The 22,439-nt window shown below is 53.2% G+C and overlaps 1 long non-coding RNA gene across 1 annotated transcript; it reads left to right on the forward strand.

Moving 5' to 3' along the window:
• Positions 1–12,520: 12,520 nt before the first annotated feature.
• LOC144302052 (uncharacterized) lies at positions 12,521–14,425 on the forward strand. Its single transcript, XR_013368961.1, has 2 exons — positions 12,521–13,057; positions 13,596–14,425. It is a non-coding gene; the product is annotated as an uncharacterized LOC144302052 (long non-coding RNA).
• The last annotated feature ends 8,014 nt before the right edge of the window (positions 14,426–22,439 follow it).

Below are 22,439 nucleotides of genomic sequence, written 5' to 3' on the forward strand. Positions count from 1 at the left end.
GGCTGCCCGCCCGCCTTCCCCCGGGCCGCGCTCACCTTCTATGTCTCTCCGGTCCACCTGGACTTCATAAGCACCGACACCTGCAAAAGGCGGCCGCACGCCCGTTCCCTCTGCCGCCTGTCTCTCCCGTGTAAACGCGGCCGAGGGCCCCGGGAGCTGGGGGCCCGGGCGGGGGGTGGAGGGCCTCCTGCCCCTGCCGGTTTCCGAATCTTGTGTAAATATTCCAGAGGCCCGGGAGTCGGGCGCGGGCCCGGGTGGCACCCTCAGGGATGGATCCGCCCCGGGAGCCTCACCTCTGCGGGGCCGGCACGAACCGGGCGCCGGCTTGCTGGAGCCCACCAGGATGATGTCCCTGCTCGGCTCTGCCTCGGGCTCCAGGACTGGGACGGCCACCAGGGGACCCGCACCGGGAGACGGGCGTGCACGGGGGGAGATGGGCCAGTGGGCCTCTGCCGGGAACCCTGGCGCCCCGCGTGGGGGTGAACCAGACCTCCCGGCGCTCTGGGGACACCTGCCCCTCCCGCCCCAGCCCCCGGGGCCAGGGAGACCTGAGGTGGGCGCCGGTCCTGACAGGAGGCCCGTGTGCCCCTGTGGCGTGTCCCTCCCCGCCCGGGGCCCTGCCACAGTGTGGGGTCCGGTGGGCTGCTCCCCACAAAACGGAGGGCGGTGGGACCCAGGTCCTCCCGCAGCTGGGGTCCCTGGCACGCCCTCTCCTCCCCGGTCCCCCCAGACCCCCGCCTGCGGTCTCCCGGGAGGGCACCCCAAGCACAGGAGGTCGGAGAAGTAGAGGGGCTCACGGATTTCATAGGTCTCAGGCCAGGGCTCCTCTGCCAGCGGGGCAAGGACTGAGCGGTCCAGGGTTACCCGGGGGGACAGGGCCATGGAACCCGCGAAGGGGCTTCCTGGTGACCCGCAGGACACGCGCGGGGTGGAAGAACTGGGGGCAGGGGTGCAGGCCCACAGGAGAGCACTGGGGTGGGGGCGCAGGGTTCCCGCGTGACGTGCGGGGGCGGGAGAGGGGGGCGGGAGTGCAGGGGAGGGGCGGGGAGTCTCACTGCCAGGGGGTGTGGGGTGGAAGAGTGAGGGGCTCCTGGGGGCGCTCACCCTGGGGGGGCTAGGGAGTCCAGTGGGGGAGGGGGAGCCCTCAGGGTGGGTGGGGTCCAGAGCCCACCTCTTTGAGGGGGTTTAGGGTGTGGGCGGTTCAGTAAGGGGGCGCTGCTGGGCGAGGAGGTGGGGAGCTGGGGGGAGGGGTGCTGGGGGCGGGGCTTGGGGGCAGGGGGAGGTGGGGCTCCAAGGGGGGACTCCAAGGTGGGGAGGCGCCAGTGTGGGGCTCCAGTGTGGGGGGCTATAGCAGGGAGGGTCCAAGGGGAGGGGCCTCTAGCAGGGGCGGGGGCTCCAGTGGGGGGTCTCCAGCAGGAGGGGGGCTCTGGGGGGGCAGCTCCAAGAGGGAGCCTCCAGTGGGGGGTGGTTATAGCAGAGGGGGCTCCAGTGGAGGCGAGGATCCAGCAGGAAGGAGGCTCCAAGGGGAGGAGGCAGGAGGTGCAGAGGGCAGGGTGAGGGGGTTCTGTGGGGTGGGGGGGCTTAGGTGGCTGGGGTGGCCCCCAGGGCAGCGCGAGGAAACAGGAGCCGGGGCATTTGACGCAGGCGGGAGGGGGTCCGTGTGGCGGGAGGCGGGCCCATAGGGGAGCCCCAGGGGCCGTGAGCAGGCGGTTCTGGCTGGTTTGGTGCTGGGCAGACCTGGGGGAGACATCAGGGCGGGGGTCAGGACTCCCCTCCTCCCAGCTGGGGCGTGGGCCTCGTGACTTGGCAGGATGGGGGGGGTCTGCAGGGAGAAACCCGACAGGACACCCCCCCCAGGCCCCCAGGTGGACGTCAACAGGGACAGTTGCCTGACCGCGTGAGCCCTGGGCAGGATGTGCCGATGAGGGCCCCCCAGTCGCCCCCCAGCACCGCAGGACCCCTACGTGTGTCTGCCCGCCAGCAGATCACCATGAGATCCCCGTGGACCCTGCCCGGGGGTTCCCAGAAGCTTCGAGGTCATCAAAGGCAAAGTCCAAAGCCCCGGCGCAGCCAAGAGGGACCGAAGGAGCCCCGGAGGTGACACGTCACTGCGGATCTTGGGACATTAGGGAAAACCAGGGAAATGTGAGCAGCCTGCGGCTCCTTGATTTAGGTCACGGCCCATCCGTCCCCGCGCGCGACACAAGACCGTGACCGTGGGGGAGCCGTGCAGCGTGCAGGGCTCTGCGCTCCGAGCTCCGCAAGTTGTCTGCAAATACTAAACCGTTCGGGAATTAGCATTTTTCGTGTAATACAGTGTCAGTAAGCGTGGCCACCATTCTGCACGCGCGGCGCCTCCCCGCGACTCGCTTGTTTGGGATCTAGGACTTTGTGTGTCTTGATCACCTTTACCCATTTGTCCCCCGACCCCTCACCCCCCGCCGCCGGCAGCCTGTTCTCTGTAGTCGAGTCCAGGGCGTGTGTGTGTTTAGATTCCACATACGAGGGGCAGCCCCGGGGGGCTCAGCAGTTTAGCGCCGCCTTCAGCCCGGGGTGTGATCCTGGGGTCCCGGGATCGAGTCCCATGTCCGGCTCCCTGCATGGAGCCTGCTTCTCCCTCTGCCTGTGTCTCTGCCTCTCTCTGTGTCTCTCATGAATAAATAAAATCTAAAAAAAAAAAAAGATTGCACATGCAAGAGAGGTCCTGTGGGAGACACAGTTATCACATGGTCTCCCTCATACGTGGAATTAAGAAAGAGCACAGAGGATCACAGCCGAAGGGAGGGGGAAATAAGACAAAGTCCGAGAGGGAGACAAACCATAAGAGACTTTTTTTTTTTTTTATAAGAGACTCTTAATCACAGGAAACAAACTGAGGGTGGCTGGAGGGGTGGGGTTGGGGGACGGGGTCACTGGGGCACGGGCGTGAAGGAGGGCACGGGATGTCACCAGCACTGACTGGGTGTTTCGTGCGACAGATGAATCCCTGACCTGTACGTCTGAAACTAATAATACACTATATGTTAACTCTTGAATTTAAATAAAATAAGATAAAATTAAAAAAAAAAAAAGAGAGAGAGAGGTCACCCAGTGTTCGTCTTTCTCTGACTTCTTTCGCGGAGCGTCGTGCCCTCCGGGTCCATCCGCGTTGATGCAAGTGGCAACACTTCCTTCTTTTTGGTGGCGAGTGCTACTCCCTGAGCGCATACGCGTGTCTTCTCCGTCCGTCCATCCAGCCTCGGACGCTTAGGTGGTTTCCGCGTCTGTGTTGCTGCGAACGACGCTGCAGGGGGCTCGGGGGTGCGGACAGCTTTGTGAGTCAGTGTTTTCCTTTTCTTTGGATCAAAGCGCAGAACTGGGGTCGCCGCCGGGTCGTAGGGCAGCTCTATCCTCCACCGGCACGTAAGAGGCTCCGATCTCAGCAGCGCGGCCCTTCCTGTCATTCCGATCCCAGCCATCCTGCCGGGTGTGAGGTGATGTCACTGCGGTTCTGATTTGCATTTCCCTGATCAGTGACATTGAGCATCTTTCTCTGTTCCTGTCGGGCACCTGTAGGGCTCCTTCGGAAAAAGAGGTACGATTCCGATCTGCTGCGCGTTTTGTAATACAGGATTGTTTGCTTCGCCGCTGCGGACTTATCCGGGTTCTTTATATATTTCATCTATTGACACCTCATCAGATATCGGATTTACAGATGTGGAGTTTTGCAGTTTCAGGTCTTACATTCAAACCCCCCCCCTTTTTTTTAAAGACCTTATTTATTCATTCACAAGAGGCAGAGATGCAGGCAGAGGGAGAAGGAGGCTCCCTGCGGGGAGCCTGATGCGGGACTCGATTCCGGGACCCCGGGGTCACGCCCTGAGCCGAAGGCAGATGCTCAACCGCTGAGCCACCCAGACGTCCCACATTCAAGTCTTTAACCCATTTTGAGTTTATTTCTGTGTGCGCCTTGTGTGGGGTAAGGAAGCGATCTAGTTCAATTCTTTTGTGTGGGGTTGTCCAGTTTTCCCAACACCGTTGATAGAAGAGACCGTCCTTCTCCCCCGGTGGATTATTGGCTCCTTTTTTCATAAATTCATCGGCCACGCACGTGTGGGTTTATTTCCGGGCTGTCTACTCACATCCGTCTACTCATCTGCGCGTCTGCTTTTGTGCGGCGATCGCACCATTGTGACTACGACAGCTCTGGGTACGGTCTGAAATCAGGAAGTATGATGTCGTCAGCTTTGTTCTGCTTCCTCACGATTGCTCTGGCCATTTAGGGTCCTTTGTGGTTCTGCACAAGTTTAAATTTTTTTTTTTTTTTTTTTTTTGCGAGACATGCCATCAGAGTTTTGCTCGGGATTTGCACGGAGTCTGTAGATTGCTTGATGTGGACGTTGTAACAATATTAGTTATGCGAGCACGGGATGTTTTAAGATAGCCTTCTGAACATTTAAAAATATTTATTCTAAAATTGTTTTTACATTTTTTAAAAAGATTGATTTATTTCTTGTCAAGAGCGTGGGCGCGTGTGCGAGCGCTCACAAGCAGGAGGGGCAGAGGGAGAAGACACGGAGAATCCTAAGCAGACTCCCCGCCGACCCTGAGGCCATGACCTGCGCCAGAACCAAGAGTCGGATGCCTAACGGACTGTGTCACCCAGGTGGCGTCCCCCCATATTTTTAGTTTTAAATTTACGGGGGGGTTTTGTAGTAAAAATTGTCTATATTGTTTTCTTCTCCTTTTATTTGGCATGGTTTTGTTTTTTAACAAGGACACCAGAGTGAAAATCATCACGGGGACCGGGAGCAGTTGGGGCCCCGAAGCCCCCGGCCCATCCGCAACGTTCCAGCTGACACAAAGGGATGTGGGGCTCCAGGGGCCCTTTTGGCTCCACGGAAGGGACGGTTTTCTCATTGTTGGGCCCAAACAGGCAGAGCACGTGGGTGGCAGGAGTCGCTGGTCCTCACGGGTGGGGCAGCGGCTCACAGAAGGTCGTGCACTTGGGGAGTGGACAAGCCCTGGCATGGCCCCGGGTGCTCCCACGCAGGTGCCGTCCTATCAGTCCTGGGGTCCCTTGCACCCTGTTGCAGCTGTCTGGAGTGGGGCACAGAGAGGGGGTGCCCTGGCGGTCTGGAAACGTGCTTCAGAGGAGCCGGCGTCTGGGTGACCAATCCCTCGGGCCACCACCAAGGTCAGACCCTGAGATATGCGGGCTCGTGGGGTGCTGGGCCTGCGGGGATCTCTGGACACCTGTTTTCACCCATGGAAATCACAGGAAGCCTAAGACCACACACACGGAGAGTCCCATGTGCAAGCAAAGGGCAGGACCTAAAATAGGCTTTCTCCACCTCCATGGGAATTACTCGTGGGGCCAAAACCTCTCCAGCCCTGGCCGCAACCCTGGCATCGTCCATGCCCTCCGAGGGCCAGTTCTGAAGCTTCCCCGGTGAACCCCAACCCCGCCCAACCCAGATCGGGTTCCCGGATACCCCTGCCTTCCCAAGGCCAGGACGTCACGGGGTTGGGGTGGGCACCGTGCAAACCCCCTGGCCCCCTGTGCAGGAGCCGCCACACCCTCAGAGCCACAGTGGGCATGTGACTGGATCCCTCTTGGCCAGGTGGTCACTCCCGGGTGGCTGCTAACACCCTCCTCTGGCCTGATGGATCACCCACAACTTGATCCCGTGGGAGTTCAGATGCTTTCGGGCCCGAGGGAGTCCTCCAGACCCCTGGCGGCCTCCAGCCCAGCTGGGGTCTGCGGGTGCTCACGCACAGCCAGAGTGGGTCCCACCCTGGTGTCAGGACGCCAAGCGGACTCGACACTGGCATCCCGGCCATCGTGAGGGAAACCCCCACCCCACGTCAGCCCTCATGCTGTCTGTCTTTCTGTGTTTGCACAGTGGCCCCAGGAAGAGCAGGATGGCCTCAGGGTCCCATACCAGCAACCAGAGAGGGTGATGGGGCAAAGGAAGCAGAGAGGGGCCCCGCAGCCAGGCAGTGATGCGCCTCTCCCGGAGTGCGTGCTGGCCAGGGCAGACGACAGGCACGGCTGGATGACAGGTACCGCCGGACGACTATTGCTGCTGCCCCGGATCACGTTTGGGAAGCGACAGAATGTGGGTGTCCATCTGGGGCCTGGGGTTCAGGTCCTTTTTCTTTTCCTCCAGGTAAGAGGTGGGGGCTCCTGTAGATGAGTCGCACAGAGGAGATGCGGAGACAGCTCCCAGGCCGTGGAGCTCACAGATGTCACAGCTCGGCCCTGTCCACAGACGACGGCAGGCTCCTGGGGTAGAAGCTGTGCGGTCACCTCTCGGCTCCGGAGCGGGCTTCCCCAACGGGGCTCCGTGAACGCACTTTGATGTGTAGTGTCTATAAGTGCGCCTAAGGCAGATGCTCTTTGCCAGGCGTGTGAAGGGGGGAGACAGAGGGCCAAGCGCTTCCCCCGCAGGGCTTCTCCCAGAGACTAAAATGCACCCATGGGAGTCATGAGCCCCCCGGGCAGAGCACGGCCACATGGCACATCCTGGGCCAGTCTGACCTCCAGCCCCTCCCAAGGCTCCCCGTGCCCCCGCCCCCCAAGCTGCTGGCCCCGGGCTGGGCACAGAGCTTCGGCGACAGAGGCAGGGAGGGGCCCCTGACCACTAAGAGCTGGCCGGGCCTCACCACAGGGTCCCCTGTGCTCCCGTGGGAGCTTGGTGACTGTGACCAGAGAGGAAAAGACAAGGTGCCTTCCAAGCTGTGTCAGCACAAGCCGTCCGCAGAAATGACCAGACAACCCCCTCTCCTGGCTGAGACGGGGACTGCCGCTCCTCCCTGCCTCTGCGGGGATCCCCAGAACGGGCCCCTTCCCCACAGCACTCTGTTCGGAGCTGGGGCAGGGGAGCCTCGGGAATGGGGCCGCGGGCGACTGTGCTGGACACACCGCATCCACCGAGCACACCGCGCTGCCGACCTGCACCGGACGAACACGTGCGCCCCTCACGGCCCGTTCGTGGGGGTGAGGTGTGAGGCATGTGTTCTGCGGTTTTCATTCCTTGGTCCTCGTGCATAATCTGCAGGGACCTCCCCTCCAACCATGAAGCAGGTGACATTTGTCCTTTGTTCTCTGCAGACTCAAGAGGGAGGCAGGTAGGGACGGGCCAGCCCCCACCTTGTGTTTTGGGCCTGAGGTCTCCAGAGAACCCTGGTCTGGGTGGTGCTTCCCAACTGCCGTGGCTCAGCCCCCGGCCCCCACCACCAGACACTCGGCAGGGCCAATGAGTGTCCAGGCCCTGCCCAGGGGGGGGCCGGGTGGGTGGGGGGAAACTGGGAACATTGGTTCAGGGGTGCCCGTCCGAGGCTCTTTTTTTAAAATTTTATTTATTTACTCATGAGAGACACAGAGAGAGGCAGAGACACAGGCAGAGGGAGAAGCAGGCTCCCCGCGGGGAGCCGAACGCGGGACTCAATCCCAGGACCCTGGGTCAAGCCCTGAGCCGTAGGCAGATGCTCAACCCCTGAGCCACCTGGGCATCCCAGGACCTCTTAAGTGATTTAAGGCTGTCGAGTGCCCCCCAGGGCAGGAGTCTCACTCCCCCAGCCCCGGGCTGCCAGCACCTCCCCAACTGGTTCCCTTGTCCCCTGTCCCTGAGGCTGGGAGACTCCCCAATAAGCATAGCTTGACTCTGTTCCAGGGGCCGGGGGCCCTGGTCGAGGCTGGGCAGGTGACAGCCTGCGGCCAGGTGGGCAGGGGCCTGAGGATGGGGGGCTGGGGCCGGGAGGCAGAGGAAGGGCGGCCAAGGACACCGAGGTGGCACGCGGGCAGCCAGCAGGGCAGGACACGTCCATGTGAGGGGCAATGTGGGGAAGGCCATGCAGCCCAGGTCCCCAGATGTGACATGTTTCTTCGGGGTCCCCTGTACCAGCTCCGTTTGTCCCATCTGGTGGCAGGGCTGTTGGCGTCCCAGCTCAGGCCCCAGCGTCGCCCTCCCTCACGTCTGTCACCAACCCCCGAGGCAGGCTCCCCGTGGGAAACCCCCCGCCACGACCCCAGCCGCCCCACGGTGCTTTCCCCATGTTTGTTCAGTGCCCAGTGTCTCTTCTTCTGGGCTTTTCTGTGATGCTGGGCTGTTGGAGACACGCTTTTAACCCTTGGGTAGCGGGAGCTGCAGTGGCACCTGCTACTGAGCAGGTCCACATCCAGGGCTGGGCCCAGGGCGCTGCTACCCGGTGCCCCACGGCCCAGGGCTTTGACTCTGGGTGGAAGGCCTGGCAGGGGAAAGGCCACCGAGGGCCGAGGCCAGACGGAAAGGTCCTGTGCTGGACGCTGGCCCGGCAGACAGAAGACAGAGGGGACAGGACGGGCCCTGCTCCACAAAGTCCCAGGAAAGCCACAGCGGGGCGGGCGGGCACCCTGTGGTGGGCAGAGGTGGGGTCGGAGCCCGATTTGGGAAGATTAAGCCACTGACGTCTGGACCATGAGGCACAGGTGAGGGTGCACGGGTGCAGAGCCGTGGAAGAGTGGGGACAGCCAGGCAGTGGCCCTCCTGCCTCAGGCCCGCTGGCCTGTGACAAGGGAACAAAAGCCATGCAGCAGCAGGGACATGGTGCTGGGATGTTGGACCACCCCCCCCCCCCCCACCGTCCCTGCCTCTGCTCCACGTCGGCACACTGTCAACCCAGGAGCACACGGTGTTCGGGGCGGTGAGGCCACTCTGCGTGCTCCTCCAATGGTGGCTTCGCGTCATCACACATTTGTCAGAACCCACAGAATGTGCAACACCCACAACGAACCCCGGTGTGAACGCTGGCCTCTGGGTGACGGTGACAGCGGAGGCACCACAGAGGCTCCATGCCCACGGCGGTGGGGAGGCCAGACGGGGGTGTAGGGTAACTCCGAACTCTCTTCTAAGTTTTACTGAGACCCTAAAGGTTGAAATAAAATCCATTTTTTTAAAAAAAGGAAGTGATATGGCTTTTAGAAGAGAACAGAAGGTGACCTCTGAAGTGGGTTCGGGCACGGATCTGGGGAGGGTGCAGGAGGACGCAGTCACCATGAATGCAAAATGGACACATGGAATTAAATTTATCAGAATTAAAACTTTTAATTTATCAGAATTAAACTTTTTACCAGAATTAAAAACTTCTGCTCCTCGAGGGATGCCTTTAAGGGAACGGGATGGCAACACCCAGATTAGGGAAAAATACGCGCAGAGTTTTTGTATTATCTGACCGAAACTTGTGTCTGGAATATGCAAAGAACCCTTACAGATCAATAATGCAAACAACAATTTTTTAAAAACAGTCAAAACACTTGGACAAGGCAGTCCATGGGACGACAAGCAAGCGGGCAACCGTGCATGGATGTCAAAAACATTCCGCATCACGCGAAAATGCAGATTAAAACAACAAGACACCACCTCAAACCCACCAGAATGGCTCTAACCAGACAACACCTGGGTTTCAGCTGGGATCCTCGGGTGCTGCTGGCGGGGATGCAAAATGGTGCAGCCGCCGCGGAAAACCGTGGCATTCCTTCAGTTTGTATTCACCTGTGGCCCAGGACCTCGCCCTTGGGTGTTTACTTGCCCCCAAAAATGAAAAAATGAGAATCCCACATCAGCAGTGTCCACGGTGCCCCAAACCGCCCTCCAACGGGCAGGTGGAGGCGCAAACCTGGTGCGTCCAGCCGCGAAGGGACTGGGGCCCCGACGCTGCAGAGATGGGGCCCGACCTCAGGCATCAGCGGAGTGAGCGGAGTCAAGTGAGAAAGGGCTTCCATGAGATCATTCCCTTTATGGAAGACCCCGTGGAGCAGCAGCACGGGTCTCCAGTGATGGGGAGTGGTCGGGGTGGCCTCCAGGAGGAGGCCGGGGAGCCCCTGGGGAGAGGCAGGCGTTCTCTGTTATAAAGAGAGTGGGAGCCGCAAGGTGGGGACATCTGTCAAACCTGAGGATTACTCAAGGTCTGTGTGAGTCACTGCATGTAACTCAATAAAGACAAAATGGAGAAAAAAAAATCCATGAGAGGAGTCTGCAGACTCGGTCCATCATTACCGCTGTTCTCTAGAATTTCTGCCTAAAATGAAGGTCTATTTTATGAAGCCAGTGGTTCCAGCAGAATCTCCTCCCCTTCTCACCACCAAGGTCTTAGAAAAACATGGTTGCCGGGTGCTCCCCAGAGTGGTGGACTCTGCAGACCTGCGTTTCCAGTGCGCTCCCGGGGATGCCAACGCTGCTGCTCCAGAGACCACACGCTCTCAACGGAAGGCACTAGCCAGACCCCAAGGGGTGGGCTTACCTGGCCATGCTCTGGGCCACTGGCTTCCCTGCTGGACAGGTGCCGCCCCAGGGCCTTTGCACCTGCTGCTCCTCTGCCTAGAGTGCTGCTCCCTGCAGAGCACCTGCTGCTCAGGTCTTTATTCAGAGGTGTCTTCTCAGGCAGCCCCCTCCCGTCTCACATCACCCCTCCTTCCCTATGCCCATTTCTCTCACCCTCTCTGCTTTGTTATCCTCCTCTGCTCTCTTCGCCTCTAGGTGCAGCATGGGTCACTTATCTATTCTGTTTATCACGAATCTCCTCCTGCTAGAGTGAGAACTTCTTGGGCAGGGAGTTTGGTGAGTTTGCTCTCCCGGAACACTGCCTGGCACAGAATCGGTGCTAAATAAATGCTTATACACTTCACCCTGCATTCATACCTGGCACACCTGGGATCCTGGAGGAAGGAGCATGCCTGGTGTCCTCCCTCTGATGCCTTTTACTCAAAAAAGGAAGTGAATAAACCCTAGAACCTTCTGTCAAAGCAAAGACCACCTGGGAAGCCATGCGCAGGTTAGAAAGCATGCATTTATTTTTTTTAAAGATTTTATTTATTTACTTATTCATGAGAGACACACACAGAGAGAGAGAGAGAGAGGCAGAGACACAGGCAGAGGGAGAAGCAGGCTCCATGCAGGGAGCCCGACGTGGGACTCGATCCCAGGTCTCCAGGATCACGCCTTGGGCTGAAGGCAGATGCTCAACCACTGAGCCACCCAGGTGCTCCTGGAAAGTGTACATTTTTTACATGCTTTTAAAATAGCAATGTCAGTGTAGGAAGATGGATAGGCATGCTTTTCTGTATTCCTCCTGCTAAGTCTAAAGAAAACCCCTGGGTGTTATACACAAAATGACCATAAGAAGATTCTGAAAGGCAAAAAGAAGGCAGACCAAGCTTCCAAAGGAACTTGGAACTCAAGGGATACCATGATGATGACTTCCCTGGTTTGATTTGTTTCTAATTTTTGCTTCATATATACCAGACTCACCACTTGAGAAGCCACCAACCCAGACACACCAACAGAGACAGACAAAAAGTGCTATCCAATCAGTGCAAGGCCTGAAGAGAGTAAAAAGGCTGACCCTCCCATGAGCAAGAGAACTCTTCCTCCCTGACCACGCTGAGCTGGGGCCATTGGTCTTCTCTGGCCTTCAGACTGGACTGAAACATTGGCTCTCCTTGGGTCTCAAGCCGCCTGCTTTCTGACTGGAACTCACACTATCAGCTCTGCTGGGTCTCCAGCTTGCTGGCTGTACATCTTGGAACTTCTCGGCCTCCATAATCCTAAGAGCCAATTTTTAAATAATATACATCCATTCTACTGGCTATGTTTCTCTGGAGATCTCTGAGTAATATAGCAGCCATGATAAAAATGCATCAGAGAGTAATTATTAACATTAGAAACAAATGGAAAAATTTGTCCCAGTAAAGAAAAACAAGTTCCAGTAAAGAAAAAGTCTCAGCAAAGAAATAGAAGATATAAGGAAGAGCCCAGTGAAAATCCAATACTTAAATAAATAACAATTAAATAACTAAAAGTTAAAAAAAAAAACTCTATGAAGGGATCAGAGGAAAGAATCTGTGACCTAGAAGATAGAACAGATGTACTCAGGGGTGCTTGGATGGCTCAGTTAATTAAACATCTGACTCTTGTTCTCAGCTCTGGTCTCGATCTCAGAGTTGTGAGTTCAAGCTCTACGTTGGGCTCCACACTGGGTGTGTAGCCTACTCAAAAATTTTTTTATTTTATTTTATTTTTATTTTATTTTATTTTTTTTAAATTTTTATTTATTTATGATAGTCACAGAGAGAGAGAGAGAGAGAGAGAGAGGCAGAGACATAGGCAGAGGGAGAAGCAGGCTCCATGCACCGGGAGCCTGATGTGGGATTCAATCCCGGGTCTCTAGGATCGCGCCCTGGGCCAAAGGCAGGCGCCAAACCGCTGCGCCACCCAGGGATCCCCTTATTTTTATTTTATTTTTAAAGATTTATTTATTTATGATAGACATAGAGAGAGGCAGAGACACAGGCAGAAGCAGGCTCCATGCCGGGAGCCCGACGTGGGACTCGATCCCGGGACTCCAGGATCGCTCCCTGGGCCAAAGGCAGGCGCGAAACCGCTGAGCCACCCAGGGATCCCCCCCCCCAATTTTTTAAATTAAAAATATTTTTAAATTAAAAAAAGAACAGAAGTACCCAGTCTGAACAACACAGTTGAAATATACTGAGAAAAGTAAACAGAGCCAAAAAGATGTGAAAATACACCACAGGATTTGTGATCAGGGTACCCGAAGGCGCAGAGAAAGAGCATGAGGCTGAGAAGTACTTGAAGAAATGATGACAAAAAGTTCTCAAATTTTGGCAGAAGTCATAAAGCCCTATCGAGTCAGTAAGCCAAACAAATCCCAAATAGGATAAATCCAAAGAAATTCACATGAGATGCATCATAATGAAACTTTTGAAAACTAAGGACAAGGAAGTCTTGAAAGCAGTGAGAGAGGTGTGGCATCATACCTACAATAGGAAGAACAGTTCAGATGACACCAAATTTCAGAAATTGTGGAGGTCAGAAACATTTTTCAGGTGTTGAACAAGGAGAACTGCTAACCCAGAATTCTGTGTCCAGTGTCAACATCCTTCAGGAGTGGAGGAGGAACCCAGAATTCTCCGATAGAAGAAAACTAAAAGAATTTGTCACCAGCAGACCTACCATAAGAGAATGTGCAAACAGAAGGGAAATGATTCAAGAAGGAGTTCTGGGACGTCAACAAGAAGGTAGGAACAATGAAAAGAGTAAAAATGTGGGTGAATACATTTCCTTTCTTCTCTAGAGTTTTATAGATTTATGTTTGATGGTGAAAGCAAAAATAACACTGATGTAGTTCTAAATGTACTTAGAATAAATATTTAAGGAAATTATATTATAAATGGAAAAGCTAAAAGGTTGTAAAGTGAGGTGAGATTTCTACGCTTCATTCAAACTGGTAAAATGTTGACACCAGAAGATCGTGATGAGTTGTGTATAGATAATATTGTACCAGAGCAATCACTAAAAATCTATATGAAAAGATACTGTCGACAGATCACAACGGGGTTCTCTAAGGTGTTGGGTAACCCACAGGAAGGTGGGAAAAAGAAAGAATGAACAGAAAAAGTAAAATAGTGGAGCTAAGCTCCAACACATCAATAATTACATTAAATGTAGATTTTTCTAAGTTTACCAGTCAAAAGCCCTATTGGACAGAGCAGATTTTTTTTTAATGACCAACTGTATGTTGTGTACAAGAAATTAACCTCAATTCTAATAATGTAGGTAGATGGGGAGTAACAGGATGGGTGGGAAAAGCTGTATCATGCAAACATTGATCACAAGAAAGCAGATAAAGTACAATTCAAGGCAAAAAAATGACCAGAATGATGAAAACTGGCCCTTTTATCATTACATAGTGTTGGAATGGTTAACCCACTAGGAAGACGGGAAAGCCTAGTCATGATTGCAACCAACAGGGGTGCTGAAAAGCATGTGGAGCAAACCTAATAGAACTGAAAGGAGGAACAGACAAATCCACAGGGCAACCAGAGACGTCAGCATCCCTCTCTCAGCAATAGACAAAAAAATCAGCAAACACGTAGAGAAACCCTACATCACCAGCAGCTAACAGCCAGCATCTAAGCAACATTTATAGAACATTCCACCCAACAGCGGCACCTACACATTCTCTTCAAGTGTGCACAGTTGTGTACCACGCCCAGATGAAGTCCTGGGCCATGAAACAAACCCCAACAACCTTAAAAGAAGTGAAGTCATATAACATGTGTTTTCTGATCATATTGGAGTCAAACTAGAAATTAATAGCAGAAAGATAACAGACAAGTCTCCAACCACTGAAAACTCAACACCACACTTCTAAATCATCCATGGATTAAAGAGAAATCCAAAAATAAAAAATAAAAACACATTGGATTCGATAAAAACGTATAAAGCAACATACCCAACGTTGTGGGCTGCAGCTAAAGCAGGGCTGAGAGAATGCTATTGCGCTGACACAGACATTAGAAAAGAGGCAACATCTCCAAGCGATAATCTATGTCCCCACATCAAGAACCTAGAAGAGAAAAAAAAAAAAAAAGAACCTAGAAGAGGGTCACAAATCTGGTCTCTACTGGGACCGGAAGATTGGGATGATCCCTGCATATTTTCGGACCACGATGCTTTGAAACTTGAACTCAATCACAAGAGGAAATTTGGAAGGAACACCAATACACGGAGGCTAAAGAGCATCCTATCAAAGAACAAATGGGTCAACCAGGAAATTAAAGAAAAAAATTTTTTAAAAATTCATGAAAACAAATGAAAATGAAAACACAGAAGTTCAAAACTTTTGGGATGCAGCAAAAGCGGTCCTAGGAGGGAAGTTTATAACAATACAAGCCTTCCTCAAGAAATAAGAAAAGTCTCAACTACTCAACCCAACCTTACACCTAAAGGAGCTGGAGAAAGGACAGCACATAAAACCTAAACCCAGCAGGAGAAGAGAATTAATAAAGATCAGAGCAGAAATCAATGAAATAAAAACCAAGAAACAACAGAAGAACAGATCAACGAAACTAGGAGCTGGTTCTTTGAAAGAATTAGTAAGATGGACAAATCCCAACCCAGACTCCTCAAAAAGGAAAGGAAAAGGACCCAAATTAATAAAATCGTGAATGAAAGATCCTGGAGTCTTTCCTCTATTTATACACGAAACATGTTTTTTCTCTTCAGTTATTTATTTATCCATAAGCAATCTTTACAATTTTCCACTCTGGTTTTACATTTTCTGGGACTCACAAAACAGCTAAAAGTGTCTAGATCCTGCATCAGGGGATGCCTGTGTACGTGGGCACCCACGGGCGTGGGCGTGTGTGTTTGCCATCTGAGAAAACTTGTAACTTGACTGCATCAAATTTACCAATGTGAAATAACAAATAGTATCTTTTTCTTTTCTTTTCTTTTTTTACACAACAAACAGTATCTTGAAACAAAGTTTAAGAAATTACAGAACAAGAAAGAAATGATTGCAAATTCTTAAGTTTTCCTATCTATAAATTTAGGATTGAACTAATCCTAGGACTTTAGGACTAAAAATAAGAATTTGGCACAAAATGTGAAATTAAGAATAAAATATAAATTTAGGATTCTAATAATAGTTTGGGACTAAAATATGAATCTAAGACTAACATTTGAATTTAAGACTAAAATATAAAAAAATAAAAAAAATTTAAAAAAGACTAAAATATGATCGTAGGGCTAAAATTTGAATTTAGGACTAAAATATGAATAGGGCTACAATACGAGTTTAGGACTAACATGAATTTAAAACTAAAATTTGAATTTAGGACTAAAATATGAATTTACTTCTAAAATATGAATTTAGGACTAAAATATGAATTTGGGATGACACTAACAATTTTATGTTGTTTCAATGGGAAGCTGTTTTTTTTCTCTTTGTTTTTAAAACCAGCCACATATTATTCACGTAAATATTCAGTAACTTCTGAAGACTCATAACCCGAGGCCTAGTGCCCTAAGTGGTCTTATTTTGACGTCTCTATCCTTGTCAACCTTCAAGGATGTGGGAAGTCACAGTGGCATTAATTTCCATCGAAATACAGCCCTTATATAATTCTAAGCGTCTGACAGGGAAGCTACGTAATCATGAGACCAGTAACCGAGCTCTAGGACGTAATGCTGTCGCGCTGTCGCTGAGGCTAAGTGTCACTGAGGCACGGGGTGAGAACCGTAGCTTCCCTCGGGAGAGCGTCAGGCCTTATTCACAGGACTCCAGGCAGAGCAGCTCAGGACCCAGCTGCCCCGAGCCCCGTCCCACCTGCAGGCCACCCCGGACCCCTGCGCCGTCCCGGGGCAGCCCTCCTCCTTCCTGGGGCCCGATGACCCCGGGGACCCCTGCCCACGGCCAGCCTCTGGGGGCTGCGGGGAGGAGCAGGTGCGGGGGTCCAGTCGGGAAGGGCCGGCAGCTCCTCTCTACCGCGGCCAGCCTCTGCCTCTGGCGCTCACGTTCCTGCCTTAGCTGCTGGAACTTTCCCTCGCTGCACACACCTGCCACCCAGCTTCTGGTGGCCCTGTCCTGACAGAAGACGGCCTCCTCGTGACGGTGGGTGGGGTGTCCCTGCAGCTCCAGGCCAGGGCTTGGGCCACCTGGCCGAGGTTGCGAGTCTGCTGGGCGCAGTCCAGGCGTCTCTGCAGGCCGGCCAGTCGCTTCACTGCCAGGCTCTGTGCCTCCTCCCGGAGCGCCGCGGTGAAGGACGTGGGCGAAGGACGTGGGCTCCTGCTCCTCCTGTGATGCCGAAGGCTCAGCCTCAACCCCGGATCCCACTCTCCAGCTGGGAGCTGTGCGCCTGCAAAGACGCTTCCTGGGTTTGGAGGCTGTGTCTGTCGGACCAGCTCTGGGCTCCTGGCCTTTCTGCCCAGGGCCGTGTGGCTCTGTCCCGATGCTCCCCTCCGGGACGTCGAGGGGACACACCGAAGCCGGCGTCACTAGGGACAGGCCTCGGTCAATGGCTGCCCGCTGGACGGGGTCATCGCCGTGGCCTGCTCCCCTCTCCGGCTGGACTCCCCGGGTCCCTGCACCCCCGAGATCTGCAGTGGGGTCAGGCGAGGGGACGGCCTGCAGCCCGGGGCCTGCCCGGGGACGGGACAGGCTGGATCTTTAGGGAGCGGCTCCGTGCCTGCCTCCCCCTGCACCAGCCTTGCTTCCTGTGCCTTGTCCTGCCCTCCCTGCCTCCATCTCCAAATTTCACGGGGGAGCAGATCAGACTTTCTGGAAAGTGAATGTTTCCACTCACATCATTCTGGACTTCGCTCAGAAGTTGGTCTCCATCCTTCTCTGATGCTCTTCAAATGGATTTGTCACCAGGGACTTGGGGACGTGGATGACGTAGGCTCTTCTGTGCCATCCTCACAAAGTTGAGAGTGTGCTCTGGCACGCGACGAGTTCAGGTTTCTATTCGGTTCCAACAAGCACAGGATTTGTAACCTGGGTGGCGGACCTCCCCCCCCAGGAGGCCTGCGGGTGTCAGCGGCATGTGCGGTGGCCACACTGTCCTCACTGGGGGCTCCGCAGGCTGCGTGGAGGCCAGAAGGGCTCCTGCCCAGCCCTTCTCCTCCTTGGAGTGAGTGAGTCGTCTCTTCACGAGGGAAACCGTCTCTTCACGAGGGAAACCGGCCCCACAGTGCACAGCAGCGCCGCCCAGGGAAACTCGGGGACACGTGGGCTGCATCCCCGGCTTCCAGGAATCACCAGCAGCGCTCGCCACAGGTGCCCCAGGGCCAGCTGGAAAGGATCCAGTGGCCGAAGCAGGGCCCTCCGTGGCTGCGTAGGGCTCCAGGGCTCTGGGTCCAAGGGCCAGTGTCCTGTGGGCCACAGCTGACCACTCGGAACCCCGTGGAGGGTTCCATCTCTAAGGTAAACACGTGCCAGGCAACCAGGGCAGGTCCATTGGGTGGGGGAGGGGAGGCCAGCAGAGCCCTGGAAACAGTTCTCCCCAGCTTTGCTCTGAAGGAGAAAGTGATCTCAGTCACACAAGCACTGGGGGAGGTGGGAAGGGACGTCCCAGCCTGGAGCTGAGCCACCCAGGCCCCCAGCAAACCTAGGGAGTCAAGGCAGGGCCAGGCCTGTCCCTTTCTGGGCAGAAGAGAAGTCAGGGCAGAGAGTTAGGGCCTCCTCCCCCGGGCAGGCCCACTGCCGCTTCTGCTGCTGGGTCCTGTCTGCAGAGGTCCCAGGGAGCTCTCTCCTCTGATGCTCCCTCCCTCGTTCACGTGGTCCCTGTGGGCAGGCTGGTCACTGTGCGGCTGAGACCCAGGCTGACCCCAGAGGTATTAACTAAGACACCAGGATTCCAACCCTAACGACCCAGGAAAAATCCCCTGGCACCGGCCGGGGCTTAGCATTTTATGGACTCTGTGGGACCAGCCTGTCCTTGTTCACTGCAGGTGTTCCTGCAAGAGGGTGACTGTGCTGCAAGGTGACACAGTGACCTGGTCTCTTTCCCTCCATACAGCCGAGCCCCCCAAGGAGGATCTGTGGGTTTTTCCAACAGCCTCTCCTCCTCACCTGATATTTTGGGGTCCATGATGGAGCCTGGAGCAGCCAGGCCGCTTGGGAGGGGTAGGAATGGCCGGCCCCTGTGGGAGAGGTCCCTGCCCGTGAGTCCTGGATGGGGGAGCCCACTTGATATGTCACCCTCGCCGTGGATGCAGGACCCTGAAAGCCTAACTCTGGGCACAGTCACCCACACACCTTCCCAGGGGATTAGCCTTCTGTGCTAAGGCCAGGGTTCTAGTGGGTATTCTTTGTACTCCCAATGTTCAATGTGAAAGTCTATTTAATTAATTAATGAGTTTGTTTGTTTATTTATTTAAATTCAATGGACCAACATACAGACCACATTAGTTTTAGATGCAGTTTTCAATAATCCATCAGTTGGTTATAACACCCAGTGCTCATCCCATCACGTGCCCTCCTCATGCCCATCATCCAGTTATCCCACATCCCCCACCTCCTTCCCCTCCAGCGACTTTCTGTTTCCCAGAGTTCAGAGTCTTTCGTGGTTTGTCTCCTTCCTGGTTTTTTCCCTCACTCAGTTTCCCCTCTTTCCCTTATAGTCGTCGGCACTATTTTATTTCTTAAATTCCACATATGAGGGAGACCGTGTGATAACTGTCTCCCTGGCCGACTCGCCCCCCTCAGCATCACACCCTCCAGCTCCATCCACGTCGATGTAAATAGTAGATCTCCCCCCCTCTGACTGCCGAGTGACACCCAGGGTGCGCAGAGACCACGTCTTCTTCCTCCATCATCTGTCCGTGGACATCGAGGCTCCTCCCACAGCGCGGCCCCTGTGGACACGGCTGCTGTGAACATTGGGGTGCAGGTGCCCCTTTGGATCACTACGTTTGTATCTTTGGGGAGAATGCCTAGTAACACATTTACTGGGTTGTCGGGTAACCCTATTTTTAACTTCTTGGGGAACCTCCATACTGTTTTCCAGAGTGGCTGAAACATTCCATGCTCATGGATTGGAAAGATAAATACTGTTAAAATGTCTATGCTACCGAGAGCAATTTACACGTTCAATTCTGTCCTTATGAAAATATCATTGACATTTTGCTCAAATTTGGAACAAATAATCCTAAGATTTGTGTGGAACCAGAAAAGACCCAGAATAGCCAAAGGAATGTTGAAAAAGAAAACCAAAGCTGGGGGCATCCCAATGCCTGACCTCAAGCTGTATTACAAAGCTGTGATCATCAAGACAGTCTGGCACTGGCACAACAACACATAGATCAATGGAACAGGAGAGAGAACCTAGAAATGGGCCCTCAACTCCATGGTCAACTCATCTTCGACAAAGCGGGAAAGACTATCCCATGGAAGAAAGACCGTCTCTTCAACAAATGGTGTTGGGAAATTGGACAGTCGCATGCAGGAGGATGAAACTAGACCATTCTCTTACACCAGACACAAGGATACACGCAAAATGGATGAAAGATCTAAATGTGAGACAAGAATCCATCAAAATCCTAGAGGAGAACATAGGCAGCAACCTCTTTGACCTCGGCCACAGCAACTTCTCGCAAGGTGTGTCTCTAAAAGCAAGGGAAACAAAAGCAAAAATGAACTATTGTGACTTCATCAAGATAAAAGCTTTTGCACAGTGAAGGAACCAGTCAACAAAACCTAAAGACAACCTACAGAATGGGAGAAGATATTTGCAAACGATTTGTCAGCTAAAGGGCTGGTATCCAAGATCTATAAAGAACTTGTCAAACTCAACACCCCAAAACCAACAATCCAGTCAAGAGATGGGTGGAAGACGTGAGCAGACACGTCTCCAGAGGAGACCCACACGGGGCCCCAGACAGGTGGAAAGATGCTCCCCGTCCTTCGGCGTCAGGGACACACACCAACACCACGTGGGACCACCCCCCCCACCCGCATGCCCATCAGGACGGCCACCGTCGGGAGGCGACAGGTGCAGGGAGGACGTGGAGAAAGGGGAGCCTCTCTGCTGCTGGTGGGAACACAGGCGGGCGGCCACTGTGGGGACGGGGGTGGGGGTGGCCTCGAGGAGCCGGACACGGAGCTGCCCTACGACCCGGCAATTGCACTGCTGGGTACCGACCCCACAGCCCAGAGGCGGTGAGCTACAGGGGCACCTGCACCCCACGTTCCCAGTGGCCGTGTCCACGGGGTCTGCGCCGCGGGAGGAGCCTCGATGTCCACGGACAGATGCTGGAGGGAGGAGAAGTGGTCCCTGCGCACCCCGGGTGTCACTCGGCCGTCAGAGGAGGGAGATCTCGCCATTTACATTGACGTGGATGGAACTATGGGTTCTATGCTTAGTAAACAGTAAGTCAATCAGAGAAAGACAGATACCATATGATTTCACTTATATGTGGAATTTAAGAAATAAAACAGAGGAGGGATGCCTGGGTGCTCAGCGGTTGAACGGCTGCCTTCGGCTCAGGATGTGATCCTGGGGTCCTGGGATTGAGTTCCACATCAAGGTCCCCACAGGGAGCCTGCTTCTCCCTCTGCCTGGGTCCTGCCTCTCTCTGTCTGTCATGAATAGATAAATAAAATCTTAAAAAAAAAAAAAGAAACAGAAAGAAACAGAAAGAAAACAGAAGAGCATAGAGGAGGGGAAGGAAAAATAAAACAAGACGAAATTAGAGAAACACACGAACTGTAAGAGACTCTGAACTCTAGGAAACAAACTGAGGGTGGCTGGAGGGGAGGGTGGGGTGATGGGGTCACTGGGGGATGGGCATGAAGGAGGGCATGTGATGTCATGAGCACTGGGTGTTATATAAGACTGATGAATCCCCGACTTCTACTTCTGACACTGATAATACACAATATGTTAATTAGTTGAATTTAAATAAAATAAAATATTTTTAAAAAGAGCCTAGAAGAAAAAAGAGCAGAATAAGGCCAAAGCAAGCAGAAGAAAAGGAATAATAAAAATAAGAGCAAAAATCAATACAAGTGAAAACAGAAAAATAATAGAGAACATCAATGAAACAGAGCTGGTTCTTGGAGAAATTTTTAAAAAATCAATACCTATTGGAGGACCTGGGTAGGGCAATTGGTTGAGTACCTGACTCTTGGCTCAGCTCAGATCATGATTCTGGGATCCTAGGATTAAGCCCTCCATTGGGCTCCATGTGGCTCTGTGCTCAGTGGGAAGTCTGCATGAGATTTTCTCTCCCTCCCCCTCTGCCCCGGCACCCTCCTCTAAAAATAAATAAATCTTAAAAAAAAAAAGAAAAGAAAAATCAATACATCTCTAGCAAGACTGCGATGAAGAAAAAAAGAGGAGGCACAAATTACCAGTTTTGAAACTGATACAGGGAACATCATTACAGACCTTGAGGACATCAAGAGGATAATATGGAAAAACTGAGAACAACTCTACAATCAAAAACTTGACAATTTAGTTGAAATGGATCAATTCCTTGAAAACCACAAACTGCCACAATTAACCTATAAAATAGGTAATTTGAATAGCCTATAGCTTTTAAGGAAATTGAATTCTTCATTTAATGTTTTTTTTTTTTTTTTAGATTTTATTCATTTATTCATGAGAGACACAGCGAGAGAGAGGCAGAGACACAGGCAGAGGGAGAAGCAGGCTCCATGCAAGGAGCCTGACTCGGTCCCGGGACCCCAGGATCACATCCTGGCCTGAAGGCGGCACTAAACCGCTGAGTCACCCGGGCTGCCCTTTTTAATGTTTTTTTTTTTTTTTTTTTTTTAAGATTTTATTTATATGAGAGAGAACAAGAGAGAGGACAGTGGGAGGGATGGAGGTAGAGGAAGAGAGGAACTTTAGCAGACTCCTTGCCAAGCTTGGAGCCTGATGCTGGGCCTGAGCTCAGATCCTGAGATCGTGACCTGAGCTGAAACCAAGAGTTGGACACTTAGCAGACCACAGGTGCGTGCCACACCGGGGCCCCAAGGAAATTGAGTTCTTAATTTTAAAACTCCCCCAAAAGAATTCTCCAGGCTCAGACAGCTTCACTGGGGAATTCTATCAAACATTTACAAAAGAATTAACATCATTTCTACACAATCTCTTCCAGAAAATGAAA

Source organism: Canis aureus, chromosome 30 (assembly GCF_053574225.1).
Source record: "Canis aureus isolate CA01 chromosome 30, VMU_Caureus_v.1.0, whole genome shotgun sequence".
Classification (NCBI taxonomy): Eukaryota; Metazoa; Chordata; class Mammalia; order Carnivora; family Canidae; genus Canis; species Canis aureus.